The sequence below is a fragment of the Neofelis nebulosa genome, chromosome 4, assembly GCF_028018385.1.
Source record: "Neofelis nebulosa isolate mNeoNeb1 chromosome 4, mNeoNeb1.pri, whole genome shotgun sequence".
Lineage (NCBI taxonomy): Eukaryota > Metazoa > Chordata > Mammalia > Carnivora > Felidae > Neofelis > Neofelis nebulosa.
Genome location: NC_080785.1, coordinates 28491265 through 28510833, shown reverse-complemented (window position 1 = coordinate 28510833; position 19569 = coordinate 28491265). Strand labels below are relative to the sequence as shown.

Genomic DNA, 19569 nt, shown 5'->3' with positions numbered 1-19569 from the left:
GTAGTAACCACTTTCAGCTAGAGGAATTGGGCATTTCTGCATAGAAGGGTCATTAAGCTGTGCCAAAAAGAATGGGTTACATCCCATTTGGACAAACAGTGATTGGGAAGGCAGGTCTAACGCAGGGAATGCCTTGAAGAAAGACACACACTCAGTCCCCGAGAGGCAAATCAGCTACTCGAACAATAGCAAACATTCTTGTTTCATCATATTTCCTACTTGGGTGTATTAAATGTTTATATTTCATATGAGTAATGGAAGATATTATTATGAAATATACTCTATATTTGCTCTATAGTAAAAAATTGACCAATCAACAATATGTAGAGAGTAAAATAGTACATTCTGAAGTTCCTTTGATTGCTTTCTACATTTTTCTTGTCAAAGTAAGTTCTTCATTCAGAGCAGCTATTTCATTAGTCAGCAATCTCCAGAGAAACAAAATCAGTAGGGTATATGTGTGTGTGTGTGTGTGTGTGTGTGTGTGTGTGTGTGTGTATTTGTGTATATATGTGTTTATGTCAGATATACACATATGTATGTATACACACATTATGTATACCCCATATTGGTAGCAGAGAGAGATTTATTTCAAAGAATTGGCTCATAATAATGTCGGGGCAGGTAAGTATGCTATTTGAAGTGTTGATGGGCAGGCTGGCAATTCTTGCATGGGTTGACTATAACCCATATAGTCTTGACTCTGAAGTCAGTGTGGAGCCAACATTACCTTTTTTGGTGGGGTAGGGCTTCAGTTTTTTTCTTAAGGTCTTCAACTGATTGGATGGCCTACCCATGTTATGAAGGGTAATGTGCTTTACTCAAAGTCTACTGATTTAAATGATAATCACATCTAAAAACTACCTTCACAGCAACATCTAGACTGATGTTTGATGAAACAACAGATCACAATAGCCTAGTCAAGGTGATGCATAAATCATCATAGTTAACATGATCATGAAGATATTCCCACTAATGAAAAGGGAAAACAGTACCTTTCATTTGTTTACGGGCTTCATTGTAGTTTTACAAAGATTTTTGCACATGTAATTTTAAAAGCCCTGTAAGGAAAGAAGGGAGCATTATTACCAACAATTTCTAAATGACAAATCTGAGGCACAGAGAAATTCAGAATCTTGGAGGTTAAAGAGCCGGAAGTGGCTGGTGTCAGAAATAGAACTGATGTCTTCGGACCCATTACCCGATGGTCTTTCCATTGCACCATCTGCTAGTGTTCCAATCCAAATTCCTATAGCATTTGCTATCTGCAATACCCTCTCCAAACTTAAAGATATCATTATTGATATATTCTATTTCTCCAACTAAATTTTAAGACATGCCTCTCTGTAAATAACCCTGTCATATCCTACATATAATTAAATATCAGTAAGTATTTTTTAAAAATAAGAAGGAATGGTGCTACACATCCTATTTATGCTGGGAGACAATCTGTTTACATAATGGATAAAAGACTCTTTGAATTAGTTTTCAAGTCATGCAGATGAAACGGTCACAGTGCTTTTTATGAGGTTGGCAAGTCTGAAAGGCCTAAATTCTTCATGTTAAGAAAGACTTTGAGTTGTATCAACACGGGCAAGTTGCTCAACTCCTAGGTCTAATTTCTTTATCTGTAAAAAGAGGATGATAATAGAACTTCAGGAATGTGTTGTGGGAATAGAGGCTTACTGCATATATAACAGGTATGAATAGTTCTGTGACACTCAAGGTGCAAGAGATGTCATGGTTCTTTATTTTCCAAATAAAACCATCTCCAAATTACAACTTAGCAACATCGATGAGTCCAATACCAGTTATTAACTGGGGTTTTCCTCATTGGAGCTTACGAAATGGCTTACATCTTCCTGGTTCTTGGTCATAGGATGGCTATTTCCCTCCTTGGCTCCATTTGGCTGCTACATACAGGGTTGTATCTACATACAGGCTGTTATCTCCAGAATGCAGAGTCCAGGCACTTGAGAAATCCACAACCCTCCCCATGTTTCAATTAAGGAATAAAATCCAGTGTAGGGCTACCTGCCCGAAGTCTCCATTTTCACCTCCCTTGGGACAGTCCAGTTTAATCCCTTTATTGGCTGAGAACTTTGCAATGAATCCTATTAAAACCCTCTCTCCGAAGATAAGGGGAATCTAGATTTCAAGGGCCAACAGCCATCTTGTCATCATTCTTTGGTGAAAACAATAGAAAAAATTAAAATACTGATCAGTTTCTCAGTAAATCACACAGTTGCACAGGCAAATCACTTAGCATATATTAGCATATGTTAATTGCTCAATGTACGTTGCTTTTTATCATTATTGTTTGGAGTATTACAAATGAATAGTGACTGCTCCATTGAATCTTTTATATCTTGAGAAGCTTTAAGGTATAGGGGAAATTCCTGGCTTTTGGAGTCAAACAGCTCTGGTGTTGACTCCTGGCTCCGTCGTCTCTTATCTCTGTGAGCTTAGGTAAATTATTTTACCCAGCTTCAGTTTTTCTTTTGTAAAGTTAATTGTGTAGGCTAATTGCACATAACCCATATAGCCTTAGGCTTCACCTGCCAGGACATACAGTTGATATTCATAATAATATCCCGATTCTCAAGGCTTTGAGTCCACACCTGAGTGACCAGTAGAAAATTTGGTCTTTTGGTGGCAGCCCTTCCCATTAATTTATTCTGTCTGGGAAGCCCCGTGGGTGAAGGATTCTCATGTCCTTCATTCTCATGTCAGACCGCTAGGCTGCTGTTCTCATGCTTCTCTTTCCTTCTGAACAGTAGGGAAAATTCTTTAGAGTCCCATGATCAGATATTTCAATAGTTAGGTCCCCTGTGTCCCTGCATTTTCCTTCCATGGCACTCTCAAGTTTAGGAGGAGAGGGGAAATGTCAGAGAAGATCGAGTACAGTCTTCTGCTGCCACTGCTCGCCTTGACACTCAGGCAAACTACCAGGCCTGTTCTTCCATATCTTCTCATAGTTTCTAAGGTCCCTTTCTCTAGATCACCCTCCTTTGGGGAAGCTCAGTCCCCTAGATTGATTTCTGGATGACTGAACACAACATGTGGACCAGGTTTGCGTTCTCTTCTACAGATATCCTGGGCCCGTGCAAAACAAGATGTGTGTCTAGACATCTGTTTCAGTCCTTAGGAGCATTCTGTGATGGTCACAAAGCCCCTGGAACATTTTGTCACACCAAGTTGTGCTATCAGGGGCAAAGAACCTTATGTCATGCTCCAACCTTGACCTACTGCAGAATATTCCTTTAAGCAACTAGTGTATGGTACACAGTAAGCTCTTAGTAAACATAATCCCCCTTTTGTCTTCTTTGCCTAAAAATGATTTGATGTATTTGCCAGATAGTTGACTATAAAACACATTTTATCTTTATGTCAAGCTAATTGTTTTTTTAAGTGTATTTATTTTGAGAGAAAGAGAGAGAGTGTGAGAGAAAGCAAGTGAGTGGGTTGGGGGAGGAGGGGAGAGAGAGATAGAGGGAGAAAGAATCCTGAGCAGGCTCCATGTTGATAGCACAGAGCCTGATGCAGGGCTTGAATTCACAAACCATGAGATCATGACCTGAGCCACAAGCTAATTGTTTTCATAGTGAAAAAAATCTGTGACCCAAAGTCCTCTGGGTCATGTTGTTAAACAGAGCATCTCAGGACTTGGGAGCTTATTATCAATGCAGCCTACACATTGTAAGCATGACTGGCTTAATCAGAAAAACTATTAGTAGAATGTATAATGGCTACCGGGAAAGAGTCACGGCCTTGTACCCTGGTGGAAGCCATTTCAGTTTGGACTCCTACAAGCAAATGGAATAAAACTAGTTCTTCAACTGCCTGTGACAGAGACACATAGGGTAGGATGCTCAGGTTAAGAATAAAATACCAAACAAATAAATAAAAACCTCCCCCACAGTTTATAAGTAAAGCAGGAAGTCAACTGTTTGCAAACTGTATTGCAGGGAAATGAAGCCTCTATAAAGCCTTTATTTAGGTGAACTTTGAACTTTTGTCAATGCAAAGAATAAGTACTATTTAAAAATCCTTAGAAGGCACTGAAGAAAAGAAGTAACACACAGAATGGTGTGGGGGAGACATCATGGGAAAACAGAAAATGATTTGCAGAGCTGGGACAGTTGAGGAAGAGGTGTTCAGATCTGACCAAACCTGAGACTATTCCTTACATCATTCTGGTTTAAGGATTCTCACAAAGTCTTTAAGGAAGAAAATCTGGAAATTAATTTAAAAAATACACTTAGATGATGTTTATGGATATATTATGAGCCTTTCACATTATAATTTAGTTAATCTTTAAAACAACCACATGAAGTGCTATTGGTCCCATTTTTATAGATAAACAAATTGAGGCATAACTTGCCTCCAAACATAGGGCAAGAAACAGAGCCAGAATTAAAAGTCAGGTAGTCTTGATTAAAGATAGTGTTATCATATGATGTAGCAATTTCACTCCTAGGGCCTAGTAATTCTGTCCGGAGAGAAATGAAAACACATGTCCGCATAAAAATGGGTGCACTAACATTTATAGCAGCATTATTCATAATAGCCAAAAGGTGAAAATAATTCAAAAGTCCACTGATGAATGAATGAATAAACAAAATGTGGTACATCCGTACAAGGGAATGTTATTAGTCATACAAAGGAACCAAGTGCTGATCCATTCTATAACATGGATGAACTTTGAAAAAATACTGCTAAATGAAAGAAACCAGTTACAGAGACCACTTATTATATTATTCCATCTGTATGAAATACCCAAAATAGGCAACTCTGTAGAGACAGATAGTAAATTAGTAACTGCTTAGGGTGAGAGACATGGGACCTGGGAGCGATAGTTGAGGGATAACAGAGTCTCAGGGGGGAAAAAAAAACCACCCAGGTAATCTGGTTCCAGAGTCTGGCATTTCAACCCCTGGGCTATGCCATCTTTCTTGACCCAGAAGCCGGCTGACCAGAGCTTTTTGCTGTGTATGCTCAGACATTTTAAGTTTATTTTTGTGAATGGTGTGAGAAAGTGGTCTAGTTTCAACCTTCTGCATGTTGCTGTCCAGTTCTCCCAGCACCATTTGTTAAAGAGACTGTCTTTTTTCCATTGGATGTTCTTTCCTGCTTTGTCAAAGATGAGTTGGCCATACGTTTGTGGGTCTAGTTCTGGGGTTTCTATTCTATTCCATTGGTCTATGTGTCTGTTTTTATGCCAATACCATGCTGTGTTGATGATGACAGCTTTGTGGTAGAGGCTAAAGTCTGGGATTGTGATGCCTCCTGCTTTGGTCTTCTTCTTCAAAATTACTTTGGCTATTTGGGGCCTTTTGTGGTTCCATATGAATTTTAGGATGGCTTGTTCTAGTTTCGAGAAGAATGCTGGTGCAATTTTGATTGGGATTGCATTGAATGTGTAGATAGCTTTGGGTAGTATTGACATTTTGACAATATTTATTCTTCCAATCCATGAGCAGGGAATGTCTTTCCATTTCTTTATATCTTCTTCAATTACCTGCATAAGCTTTCTATAGTTTTCAGCATACAGATCTTTTACATCTTTGGTTAGATTTATTCCTAGGTATTTTATGCTTCTTGGTGCAATTGTGAATGGGATCAGTTTCTTTATTTGTCTTTCTGTTGCTTCATTGTTAGTGTATAAGAATGCAACTGATTTCTGTACATTGATTTTGTATCCTGCAACTTTGCTGAATTCATGTATCAGTTCTAGCAGACTTTTGGTGGAGTCTATCGGATTTTCCATGTATAATATCATGTCATCTGCAAAAAGCGAAAGCTTGACTTCATCTTTGCCAATTTTGATGCCTTTGATTTCCTTTTGTTGTCTGATTGCTGATGCTAGAACTTCCAGCACTATATTAAACAACAGCGGTGAGGCTCAGACATTTTAAAATAACTTATGGTTTGGATACACATGGGGAGAAAGTCAACTAAAAAGAGACCTTAAAGAAGATTGCCTTGAGGAAGCTCAATGATAAATGGGTGGGTAGAGTTTTAACATCTGTCTGCTATGACTACTCCTGTACCCTTCCCTTCCTATTTTCTGTTGCTGCTTACCATCACAGAAAATGTGGGGTGAAAGTGTCAAGGTAGGATGCCAGAACAGATTTGCTACATTGCTGGTCTATTTCACTAAGTTAACCTTTTGAAAATGGCCAAATAGAACTCCAAACTTAATCTCTCAAGGAAACAATTTGCAAGTTGTGAGACAATGTCAGCTAAGTAAACGGAACACAGATACCTCAAAACTGAAAAGCCGAAAATTTTTCTCCTGCCTTTGTCAAAAGATCTCACCATTGATTTCTGGTACTGACCAACAAACAGGTGTGAAGAAGGGCCCCCTGCTGGCCCTTGACTAATAAATTCTAAGTGAATTGGAGGCCTATACTCAGTGCCTTAGTCTGGCACGTGTAACTGTCTAAGATTACCAAAACAGGAGGCTCGTTGATGATGATAGTTTCAGGTTATAAATAATGCTCTCATCATTACCAAAGGCTGCTTTAATTAACCTGGGTTTCATGTGAACAACCACCAATCAGAAATGGTAATATGAAAAGTCACACACCTTGTATTTGTCCCTCTTTTCTCAGAAGAGGATTTCATTCCTCAAGTCTCAATTCTAAAGCTCCCAAAAAGCTTTCATTTGAAAACCTGATTATGTCTATGGTAATAATAATACTTTTCCAAAGTGCCCACACTTACACATTCAGTAATTCTCCATATTCTTTCCTTCTCACCCACCAGATGGTGCTACTTCCTTACATTTCCTAAAGATAACAACTTCCTTCTGAAGGAAGTTACTGCCGTAGGTTTTAGGTACCCTGGGTTCATATTCCAAAATTTGCAAATTTCTCTTATTCAACATCTCGTAATGTAATAAAGAATTTTGTAAATGGAAACCTGTTGGTTGTAATTGGAAAAAAAAAACAAAACACCTAGGTGTTTGACTTTTAAATCACTGTTGTGTATTTAAACCAGAAGTAAGGTCAAGTGGTTACAGGAAAGTTGTGGTGACAGAAACCATGCGATCACCAGAGACCCCCCCCCCGCCCCCACCTTCTACTTGCATGGTATCTTATTCCTAATGGGAATAACGGGGGTAAGAGTAGATGTGTTCTTATCCCACAAACATTGCTTCATTAAAAACAAAATATATTACCCGCAATGATCTTAGAACTGTAACTTAGTCTTTAACAAAGGTTTACAGAGATCTTAGAATATTCTTCCCCAGTCACAAAATGTAAAGCAGTCTCTAAAATAAGGATAATATTTATCCTGAACCTACAAACAACCTTGGGAATGAAAGATCTGAGATTAGGAGGGGGTAAGCGGCTGGATGTGTGCATCAGTTCATAGGGCTGTGAAAGAGACAGATCAAACATTCCATTTGCTCTCCTCCATTTCCTGGCCTTCTTGCAATTAGAATGAGCACAAAGAACTAGTTCTGACCAGTGAAATAGTAGTGGATGTAAGTGTATTACTTGCAGGGTGAGGGAGTCAAAAGCCCATGCAAGTTTCTCAAGTTTCTCTCTTCCCTTAACAAAGTACCTGAGGAAGCTGCATGTTCCGGATGGTGTAGCTAACAAGATGGTGACAGCTCCATTGGCCTGGATCCGTGTGTGGAGCAGAAAGTCTGCCAACTCATATGGGAGATGTGATGTGAACAAAAAATATATTTTTGTCGTATCAAGCTACTGAGATCTTGGGTTGACCGTAATCCTTGAGCATATGCCCAGAACAATGCTAGCATGTTTTTTGGGTTTTTGTTTTTTTTGTTTTTTTGTTTTTTCTGCTCCACTGCTTTCTTCTATCATGTCTAAGCAATACATTACTTGATTCTGTTTCAGAGTATTTGCTTTTTGGGCTTTTGTTAGAATGTAGATTTTAAGTTGATCTGTGTTCATTTGCATTACCTACTGTGCTGAAATCCTTGACTGTTATTTTCCTCTCTCTATAAGGATTAGCTACAAAAATTTCAAGAGAAGGCATTTTAGCATGAGCTTTGTAGATAGAATGGTTAGAGTCCCAATAATGTAATTCGATAATTTGTGTTATAAGTTAAAAAGTAAAAAGGTCTTCATAAGTACCCATTTCTTCTTCTCTAAAATGGGAGGAACAAGATCACAGAACTTGTAAGTTTGATGCGATGATTGATTGAATCAGAAAATTATTATATTTTGAGTACTTTTTAAAAATTAATAATATAGTTTTCTTTTTGCTTTTCTGAGCCCATGACTTTCATCTTGGTTTTAAGGAGGCTTCCCTCTATGAACCTAAAATTTGTTGTATGTGGAATACAAATAGAATAAATTAAAATTCTGCTTCTGATATCTAAAATGAATTGTGCAGCAAGATAACAGCCATGTTAGCTAAGTAGTTAGTTCTCTAGCGATGGAGAGATGTCACTCCTACCTAAGGCCGCCAGGCCTTCCCTGGGGTAAAACACACTCCCTTTTGAACTAGGGGGAACTGTGGCAAGAAGAAAAGAGTAAGAAAGTGGCAGTGAAGGGAGCAGATGTCTCTGTACTTTTCCCTCTCTGGGCTTTGGCTCTGGCCTAGAGCTGAGCACACAGAGAGTAGAGAGGTACTCTTTCTTCCTCTTCATCATTTGAGACTCTGGGAGGAAGCAACCATGCTGGCTGCCTTACACCAAGTTGAAGCACAGTCACCTAAAAATGAACTACGGTCAGGTAGCTTTCCTGGGCTGCCTTTGATCCTATGTAGTATACACTGACCCCAAGTTATTGAGCATCTGACTGAAGAGCTTGCCAGGAGTCACCTTAGCAGAACAAGAGGCCTAGTGGCCAGGATTTTAGAGAATACTTGGACCAAATGAGAGGCACAGCCAGACCCAGAGCAGTGACCTGGACTAGTGGGAGATAATGAGACTTAGCCAGCCAGGGGTCACTACTGTGAGACCAGAGAAGCCAAATCACAGTTGCACCCAACTTAAACTTCAGCCTTAAATACCTCCAAAGGTAAGCAGTATCCTGGTAGATAAAGAATATTGCACTACAAACCAGAAGAAGCAAAGGACATTACCCTCAAGATCCTTGATCCTTCCTGGCTGCCATGAGGTTGTTTAAGCTCCCCTCATGTAATCCCACATGAATGGACTCCATTCTTAGTGAGAGACGAAGAAGAATGAAGGAGGCTGTATGAGAGACTGAGAACTTTTATTCTATAGAAAGGAATATTACACTTTTAAAGATGTTGGTTTGGATTAAATTTAAATGCAATTAAACAATCAACTTGTTTATTAATTCAGAAGTAGGGGGTTCAAACTGAAGACCAAAATAGTTGTAGACAAAATAAAGTAATTACATCATACACACACACACACACACACACACACACACACGTATATACACACACATATATTCATATGTAATATATACATATACATACATTAATATATAATATATACATATATACACATAAAACATGTTTTATGTGTATATATTATATATATTTACATTATATGTAATTAATGTATACATGTAATTATGTATACAATGTAATTACATACATGTAATATGTATACATATTTTAATAAATATATATGCATATATGTGTGTGTGTGTATACACATATACATAAAATGTAATTGCTTTGTTTTGCCTACAACTGCTTTGGTCTTCAGTTTGAATCTCCTACATCTGGGTAGGAAAAAAAATACACAGCATAGTATGACTTAAGCCTATGACCCTGCTACACAGTGCTCATAATAAGTGTTTAATACATGTTGAATTAATGTTAAAGCTTCCAGAATACACAGCATCGCTTCTTGGATATTTAAGAAGCATATAAAATTTATTATGTAAAATAAGGAATTCCTGATTCCCGCAATTCCGATTTACTCTTTCTCTGCCTTTTCCATGTCAGTAAATGGGCTCACCATTCAGCTAATTTCCTCAGTCTTTGGGTTTTTCCTTTTCTTTTATCTCCACATCCAACCCAGCAGGAAATCTTATTGGCTTTCTCATTAAATATGTGTTGACTCTATTCCTTTCTCTCCATCTCTGTTACATAAATTTGATCAAGACCAACCAGATTTCCGTGTTTAATTTCTTAACAGTTCCCCTATCCATTCTATTTTTCCCCCAGAATATAGTCTTTTAAAATGTAATCTTTTAGAAATATAAAAGAAATCTTGTCAATCCCCTGCTTAAAATGATTTCGTGACTTTTTATTACTTTTAAAATAAAATCTAAACCTATTGCCTTTGTCAACAAAGCTCCGCATAGTTTGGTCTCTACTTGGCTCCCTAACTTCATCTCTCACCTCTTTCCTTCCTCAGAGGTTAAAACTGTACAGGACTCCTTGATATTTCTCAGTCATGCCAGAACTTCTGCACATGTCCTGTGTGTCTAGAATCCTCTTCCTCTGGATCTTTGCAAGACTAGCTCCTTTGTGGTCTATATACATCTCATCTCAAATATCACTTTAGAATTTTCTGACTATCCCAGTTATTCTTTATCAAACGTTTATCTTCGTTATAATGTTTTTCACAATCTATAATTCTTTTGATTTTTAAATTCTGCTGACCTGTTTATTGCCTGTGTTCCCCCAATAGACTATAAGCTCTGTGGGGGCAAGAATCTTGTCTATTAACCTAGAACCATCACCTAGAATTCCCATCACCTAGAACCATTATCTGTACACAGAAGGCTCAATAAATATTTGCTAAAAGAAAAAGGCGGGATGGAAAAAAGGAAGGAAGGAAGGAAGGATGGGAGGAAGGAAGGAAGGAAGGAAAGAAAAAAAGATGTGCAAAAAAGAATGAAATGCTCCTAAGTCCAAGGGATTAATAAAGTTCATTTTGATAATGTAATATATCTTATTTTCTGCTATATAAATCAAGAATAAGCCATTTATTATTTATAATGAAACTTGAAGTTATTTGCTTTTTATAATCATTGTATATTCTGAAGTAATTTCATAAGAAATTTTATTAATCTTGGTTATTGAGTTGCTTTACCAAATTGAAACACAATCCATCATGTAATAGTGCTGTTTGTCAAATATTTTCAGCTTCCTGCCTTCAGGTACATGGTAGTAGGAATGTACTTGTGGTCCCTTTTTTGGTTGGGTGGGTCCATGTGACTGGTTCCAGCTAATGAGTAATGAGTGGTGATGGATGTGGTGTGTATCATTCCCAGACTGAAGCATAGAATTACTGATACAAGATGTTTCGAAGATTCGCTTTTTTCTGCCATGGGTTCACTGGATAATGTTGTAGTCTTTATGCTACTTTCATTATTTGTTCTTTAGATGTTTTTCTCTCAATAATTTATTAAATTTTGATGAATATAGGCATTTTTGCTTTACTTTGTAAAGCCATTACTTTGATATGCCTTGGAAATACATATATTTTAAATTTTTATTATTGAAGTATAGTTGACATATACTAGTTTCAAGTATACAGTATAGTGATTTGGTAATTCTGTCCATTAAGCAATGTTCGCCACAAAAAAGTATATTGGAAATTCGATTCAATTCTTCATCACTCACTTATTCAGGAAACATCTACTATGTATCAGATACTCTCCCAGGCTCTTGGGATAGGTCAATGGACAAAACTGACTATGATGTTCACCCTTTTGAAGCTTGCATTATGAAGTCAGAGAGACAATAAATATGTTATTTAAGTAAATTAGATAGTATGTTGTAGGTAATAAATGCCATGAAAAGAGAAAATGTACAGGAAAATGGGAAGTCTAAGATTTGGACTAGGTGGCCAGGGTAGACCTCAACTGGCAGAGTAAAGTACACAGGCAATGTCTTGAAGAAGGTACAGGACTGAGCTGAACAGATAGATATCTGAGGCCAGGGTACTCCAAGCTAGAGTGGAATAGCTACAGCGACGATCCCCAATATTTTGGTCTCAGGACTCTTTTATGCTCTTAAAATAATGTTAAGGACCCTTTTGTTTTATTTTTGACCATTTAGTCCCATGAAAGGGTCCTGAGGACTTACAGAGATCCCTGGGTTATCCTTTGAGAACCCCTGAGCTGGAGCAAAGGCTCTGAGAGAGTCTGATCTGTTGCCTGCTCTGTTGCAGGGACCTTGAGGATGCCAGTGTGACCAGAGAAAAGCCTAAGGGACAGAGACAGGAGAGGAGGTCAGAGAAGTGACTGTGATCAAATCACATAGGGTCTTCCAGGACACTGTAAAACCTAAATCTGTACCCAGAGGGACATGGGGATCATTTAAGAACTAGGAGCAGAAGAGCGGCATGATCTGACAAGTTTTTAAAAGGACATTGGAGGGGCGCCTGGGTGGCGCAGTCGGTTAGGCGTCCGACTTCAGCCAGGTCACGATCTCGCGGTCCGCGAGTTCGAGCCCCGCGTCAGGCTCTGGGCCGATGGCTCGGAGCCTGGAGCCTGCTTCCGATTCTGTGTCTCCCTCTCTCTCTGCCCCTCCCCCGTTCATGCTCTGTCTCTCTCTGTCCCAAAAATAAATAAAAAACGTTGAAAAAAAAAATTAAAAAAAAAAAAATAATAAAAGGACATTGGGGCTGCTGTCTTGCAACTAGATGGGAAGAAGCAGGAGGACAAGATGAGAGACTTGTAAGAAGAGGCTACTATGGTGATCAGGTGAGGGCATCTACATTTGACAGTTAGCTCTAAATGTATCAATAAACTGATCACAGGCTCCTTCAGTACTATTAGATAATGCCGTTTCCCTCTAACTGGTTCACATTCAAGGTACTATTCTCTTCCTTTCCCTCATAGCCTTACATAAAGACATTGTTATTCCTTTTCCGTATTTTTGTTTGTTTGTTTTTCAAGTTTATGTATTTATTTTGAGAGAGAGAGGGAGAGGGAAAATCCCAACCAGGCTATGCGTTGTCGCTTGGAGCCCGACATGGCTCAAACTCACAAACCAGGAGATGAAGACCTAAGCCAAGACCGAGCTGGACACAACCAGTGAGCCACCCAGGTGCCCTGACATTGTTATTCTTTAATCGCACATTTCCTTTCATTTTCTTATTAAAAAGCAAAACAAAACAAAAATATTTATTTTTACAGCTCCTTGTTAGCCAGTATTTTCAACCCCTACCGTTGTGTCAGCAGGCTCATTTTTCTGGATCTTTAAAAAAATATAGTACTTTGCAAGGCAATTATGAACCCTTTTGTTAACATTTTTGTTAATCATTTCATTTATTCATTTGGCTCCATGCTTTTTGTTCTTTTTGTCAGACATATTTTTCTACAAATGAGTGTCTTGCATTTTAAACTAGGTCTGTCTTTGACTTCAATTCTAATATGAAATTTTTTTTCCTCAATTCATTTTCTGGTATGTGAATTCATTATAAAATAAAAATAAAAGTTTCCTTTCTTCTGGTATTTAAAAAATCAAATAATGGGGCACCTGGGTGGCTCAGTTGGTTAAGCGTCCGACTCCAGCTCAGGTCATGATCTCACGGTCCGTGAGTTCGAGCCCCTCATCGGGCTCTGTGCTGACATCTCAGAGCCTGGAGCCCGTTTCAGATTCTGTGTCTCCCTCTCTCTCTCTCTGCCCCTCCCCTGTTCATGCTCTGTCTCTGTCTGTCTCAAATATAAATAAACGTTAAAAAAAATTTAAAAAAAAAGCTTTTAAAAAATCAAATAAGTCTTATCTGTTATGATTTAATTAGAATGTAGTCACTCTAGTTCTCTGCATTTAAAAAATTATTTCTAGTGTAATATTCACCCACTTTAAATCTCAATGTTACTTTTTTTTTTTTTTTTTAATGTTTATTGGGGCTCCTGGGTGGCTTAGCTGGTTAAGGGTCCGACTTCAGTTCAGGTCATGATCTCATGATTCATGAGTTTAAGCCCCACATCAGGCTCTGTGCTGACAGCTCAGAGCCTGGAGCCCGGTTCAGATTCTGTGTCTCCCTCTCTCTCCCTCTCTCTCTCTCTCTCAAAAATAAACAAACATTAAAATAAATAAATAAGTAAATGTTTATTTTATTTAAGGGGGGAGGGCATAGAGAGAGGGGACAGAGGATCCGAAGCAGGCTCTGCACTGACAGTAGTGAGCCTGGTGCTGGACTTGAACTCATGAACCATGAGATCATGAGATCATGACCTGAGCTGAGGTCAGATGCTCAGCTGACTGAGCCACCCAATTGTCCCTCAATGTTATTTTGAAAGGTAATTTATTATGCCACATTGTTCTCTATGCCCATTTCATCCACTAGATTATAAACTCCTTGAAAAATGGGCTTCACTAATCTTCCTTTACACACCCTTATTTCCTTATCCCTTGTTGACTCACAAGAATATAATCAATTATGATATTTATTCATATTATTTCTCATTCATTTCTGGCTTCCATACTGAGGCACTTGAAAAAAAAAATTTAAGCAATCTCTATGCCCAATGTGGGGCTAGAACTTGCAACCCTGAGATCAAGAATCAGGGTTGACTGAGTCAGCTGGGTGCCCCTGCACTTGAAAAAGATTCATAAAACCAAGGAACATTTTTTTTTTTTTAATTTTTGTTTTTTAACGTTTATTTATTTTTGAGACAGAGAGAGACAGAGCATGAACGGGGGAGGGTCAGAGAGAGAGGGGGACACAGAATCCGAAGCAGGCTCCAGGCTCTGAGCTGTCAGCACAGAGCCCGACGTGGGGCTCGAACTCACGGACCGTGAGATCATGACCTGAGCCGAAGTCGGCCGCTTAACCGACTGAGCCACCCAGGCGCCCCCCAAGGAACATTTTTTAAAACTAAATTTTTAAAACCTTCTCAAAGTTAAGTGGAACCGAGGAGGGATGGAAATAGCATTGGGAATTATTAACCCAGAAAAGGGATTTTGGTCTATTTTCTATCTGTGGACCTTAACATTCTTTCAAAAATAGATGAAGTAGTCCAGTGCACTCATTAGCTTGAACTCATGATTGTGTGAGGCCTTTCTCTCATGGGAAGAATGAATAAAGAAGTACAAATCGGTTGAATGAAGATGGCTAACAATTCTACAATTAAAATTTAAAAATATACAAAAACTGCTTATTTCTAAGCAGTTTAAACTAACTCATATATAAAGTTAATCATACTATCAAATCTAATTGATGTCGTCAATTTTATTGCATGTCTGATTTTATATTTTTTTGTGATTTCATATTTCTCCATTTTGTAGGCTGAGCGGAAAGTATTATAAAGCTTCTTCCTTCCTTCCTCTCTGTCTCTTTCTTTCTTCAGACTGCATCCTCTCCCTCTTGCTCTCCCAAAGAAGAAAAGAACCAGTATCAATGGTGAATGGCAGTTGCAGAAACACCGAGAATCGGCTCTAGGCTCAGGAGAGATTGCCGTGTCTCCTGCTGGTGGTTTCCGGAGCTCTACACTTTCAGAGAAACTTCTCTAGTAACAAACCGTAGAAATGATCCTTGAAAGTATAGTCTTGGAAATTTATGGGTCTCTTGAATTTACACTGGGTAATTGCTACATATGTAGAGTGTCCATATAATTTATTGTCTAAATTGGGCCATTTTGAGAATTAAAAGGTGTCACTACTAATGATCGCCTGAGGACAGTGGGTATAAACTGTGACTGTCCCCAACAAACACGTCACCCTATAGACGAGGTGTTAGGGGAGCACTTTTTTTCCCCCCAGCATTTTGTATCCTTGAGGGGAAGGAATTTCCAGAATAGTATGGGAGAAATACTTTTCTCTCTTTCTGCCTCTTCTCTTATCCCTCCCCAGGGGATGGGGAATGATTTTGCTGATTGATGAGTTTGGGAGAGGAAAACTGAGCATGTAATTTCCAAGTATGACTACTGCCAAAGCAACCAGGGTAATGCTCGAAACTTCTAAAAATAAAGATTTCTCCAGATGCTTGTTGCAGAAGTTTCTGACATTATATAAAATAATATATATATTTTGCTTGATAATTCTAATTTTAAATGTCCATATGGACTTTTGGAAAAACTAAATTTAAGCATATCCCTCTCTTCACCACAACTCCCTCTACTGTAAACCTTTTCATATGTTCAGGTAATATGTTCTTTTTAAAGGAAAGCTTTCCTATTTTTACACATCACCGAACACCTTCTCTGTTTCGGAGACTCCTCTGTTTAATTAAATTTAAATTGAACCCTTACTTTTTGCATCCACTACCTTTTTGATTTAGGCAACACATCAAGTTTCATCTACTTTATTTTGTGTATTCTTGAGCTACATTTATTATTAATCTACATTTTTAAAAAGATTTTATTTTTTTAAGCAATCTCTGTGCCCAACGTGGGGCTCAAACTTACAACTCCGAGATTAAGGGTTGCACGTTCCATGGACTGTGCTAGCTGGGCACCCCATCTTATTAATCTAAAATTTAAAATGTAACCCAGATTGTGGAGCCTAGGTTGGGAAGATTGTTTTGTTTTTTTCTTTTTTTAAAGACTTCCCTGTAAAAGAGTAGAGCTTAAGTGTGTTACTTTTGAGTACCCTATAGATCTTTCTCTGATACTGAACCTTTAATGCTAAAGACAGAATCAAAAGACACACTAAAGGCAACACTAAATATTAACAAATACCTGTTTTTCAACTGCTTGAAAAAGTGAGATGGCTTAATAAATAATCATGAAAGATTCAGTGCTCTTCCAAATATATATCTTTTGGATTAAGAAATGTCTACAATTGTTTATTGCTATATTACGCCTCTCTCTTAAATCTGTCAAAACCGACCTTGCTCTCATTTCAGGACTAGAAGACATCAAGTACTAGGACTCTGAATCGAGTGTCAGTCTCTTCCTTTAGCTGTTCAGGAGTAAATTCATTTGAGCAGCCCGAAGTTGAGAGGCTGGTACCATTCAAGCTTTCCTTCTTGAGAAGGAATCCTCCCTCCACTCCAGCTGAAGGAGCTTGAGCAAGAGGTACCAAGAGGGCACAGAGAGACTGACCTTGAGTCTAAGGAACAATATGCCTCCACTCAACTGATTTAGTCAGAAACGCCTGCATAGTTTGAAACTAGTCAGCATCTAACTCCCCCAGCAAGTTGCCTTTTCTTGGTATTCATCTTCCACAGCTCATCACCTTCCTTAAATGCTTCTGGCCCCTCATCTTTAGGTCTGCGGTATCGTCCTTTTTGTTTTTTCTTTCTGTTGTTGGATATTTTCTCTCCTTCGATTTTGAGGTGATCCTCAAATTTCTATCTTCAGGTCTCCTCTCTTTCCTGTAGAGATTTCTCTCCTCACCACCACCTCAATAAAGAAGATTCCCAATTCTACACCAATAGAAAAATTCCCAACTGCCTGCTAGATGTCACCAACCTGAGATATCTACAGCTCAAAATGCAATGTCTGTTACCATTTATATATGCCTTTTGTCTCTCTTCCACTGTGTCTTTCTTTTTGCCATCCCCTCCATCCGGACTCCCTTTACAATTTCAGCCTGCTAAACTCTTCTGGTAAGTTAAGCCTTAAATATCACCTCCAGCTCCAAGCTTATTCAGATTTTTTAAACCACATTTGATGTCTTCATGTTTTGAACTCACATGGCATTCCGGGTATGACTCAATTCAAAACTGATTTTCTTCCACATAATTTGTAGGTTATTTATATAATCATCTTATCCTCATACTATAGGTCATAATTTGCTCCTACTATACTATACACATGTTAAGACAATATAGCTTTTCCTTCTCTATAACTAGCTGATTATCCTCACAAGCCACCACCTACCTGGCATGAATAAAGCACAGAAATAAATGGCATATATGACATGACATTGTTTCTCTAAAGAAATGCATGAGTAGGGTTATATGCATATTTTTCCTGACTTCATCCACCACTGAGGATAAATGTTTCACATGTGAAATAATACAGAAAAATGCCAATGCTCCGAGATCCCTCATGTAGGTGATCAACATTTCACACTGACTGGCCTCTCCAATTTTTACCTGTGGCTTCCTAGAGGAAGGGACAAGATTCTCATATAATCAGCACTCTGTACTCCTTCTGTTCAAGGCCATCTGCTTTTACTTTATGACTTATTGTGTCAGTTTGCTCAAGGTTTTTTGCCCCTGCTCTTTTCTGTGTGGCCAGCAGTCTACTCCAGACCACTAAATACTGTTCCTTTTATCTCCCCCCAGGTAGCTGAGAAGCTTGCCTGAATTCCACAGGAGAATTGTAGGTCCTACAGCGGGAGGAAACAGTGCTTCCTCTTACCTCACAGCTCTTGTATCCAGAACATGCAGGCTCCTGAAGGCAGGAGTCAATGAGAGCCCAGGATCACACAATGACTTTGGATGCACCTATGGAAAGGGGCAAGAGTAGAGAAATCATAAGTCCATTTACTTGGGTCTCCTATAATGTATTTTAGTGAAGATAAATAACTTTCCTTCATAGCAGTCTTGCACAAGTTTTGAATCTTCTCTTTAATTATGTTTTCTAGCTGTTTCTTGCTGGTGAATAGAAATACATCTGACTTATATATTAATCTTATATCCAGCTACCTGATATGCTCTATTTTTTCAATAATTTATATACCCTTTTGAGTTTTCTGCATAAGCAATAATGTCTGAGTGTGGCGGTTTCACTTTCTCCTTTCCAATTATTAGGTCTGTAAAAGCAGGGGAGTAAATGGAATTGCACTGTTGTAAAGTTATTACATTTGTGAAGCGGGGAATGTAAAAAGTCAAGTGGAAAGTGATAATTGAAAAATGGGAAACAAACTGTTGGGTATAAAATGTAGTGTGAATAGCGGCAATATCGATAGTAAATAGACACTGATGAGGTAAGTGATCCTAATGTTAGTCTTAGAACAAACATTAGCAATATAATAAAAAGAAATACAGTTAAGAAGCCAGTAGATGAAATGGAACGACAAAAAAATATTAAAGGAACCCAAAAGAAGGCAAGAAAGTCATAACAGATAAAAAAGATAAGATATAAAAGGAAAGCACGTAGCAATATCAGAGGCTTAAATCAACTATATTGATAATTACATTTTGTGCAAATGGGCTAAATGATGAGGTTTTGGGGTGATAGTGGGGTTTGTGGGGTCTGGAGCCGATGACCGAGAAAGAATTCTCGAAGACGTCTTTGGTGCAAAAGGGTGATTTTATTGAAGCACGGGGACAGGATCCGTGGGCAGAAAGAGCTGTCCTGGGACCATGAGGAGAGACTGGTTATATACTATGGGGTTGGGGGAGGAAAAGTTCAGAAGTTTCCAGTGAGATTTTAATATGCTAAGGAAGATTCCCAAGGTACTGGAGGCCTAGCTATTGTCAAGCTAAGGTTGTTTTTCCCTCTAGCAAAGCATTAGCATTAAGACAGCAGGGAGTTCCTGGAGAAACGTTTTACTCTGCCAGCCTTAAGTATTTGTCAATGGGCCGCAGGTTCTAAGGAGATTTAATACTAACATTTCCTCCTGCCTTTGTTTCCCACATCATTATGGAGGGGTGGTGGAAACAGGTCCTGCAGACTGAGATCTCTATCAGTTAAAGGTTTGTTTTCCCCCTTTTCCTTTGTTCTTGGGCAGCCAGGAGTGCCCGAGGAATATCAACACATCTCCCACCCGGGGGTGGGGGCGTTTGCGGCCTGTCAGCTCGCC

General features: G+C 38.6%; 1 long non-coding RNA gene and 1 other non-coding gene across 2 annotated transcripts in view; both read right to left on the bottom strand.

Moving 5' to 3' along the window:
- Positions 1-995: 995 nt before the first annotated feature.
- The window catches only part of LOC131509052 (uncharacterized), a 45042-nt gene continuing 26468 nt past the window's right edge, over positions 996-19569 (bottom strand). Inside the window, exons 3-5 of the long non-coding RNA XR_009260277.1 lie at positions 18183-18268; positions 12007-12126; positions 996-1061 (exon numbers count right to left, since the gene is read on the bottom strand). This is a non-coding gene — a long non-coding RNA (uncharacterized LOC131509052). The remainder of the gene's footprint in view (positions 1062-12006; positions 12127-18182; positions 18269-19569) is intronic.
- Positions 15218-15422, bottom strand: LOC131511285 (small nucleolar RNA U3). Its single transcript, XR_009261463.1, has one exon. It is a non-coding gene; the product is annotated as a small nucleolar RNA U3 (small nucleolar RNA).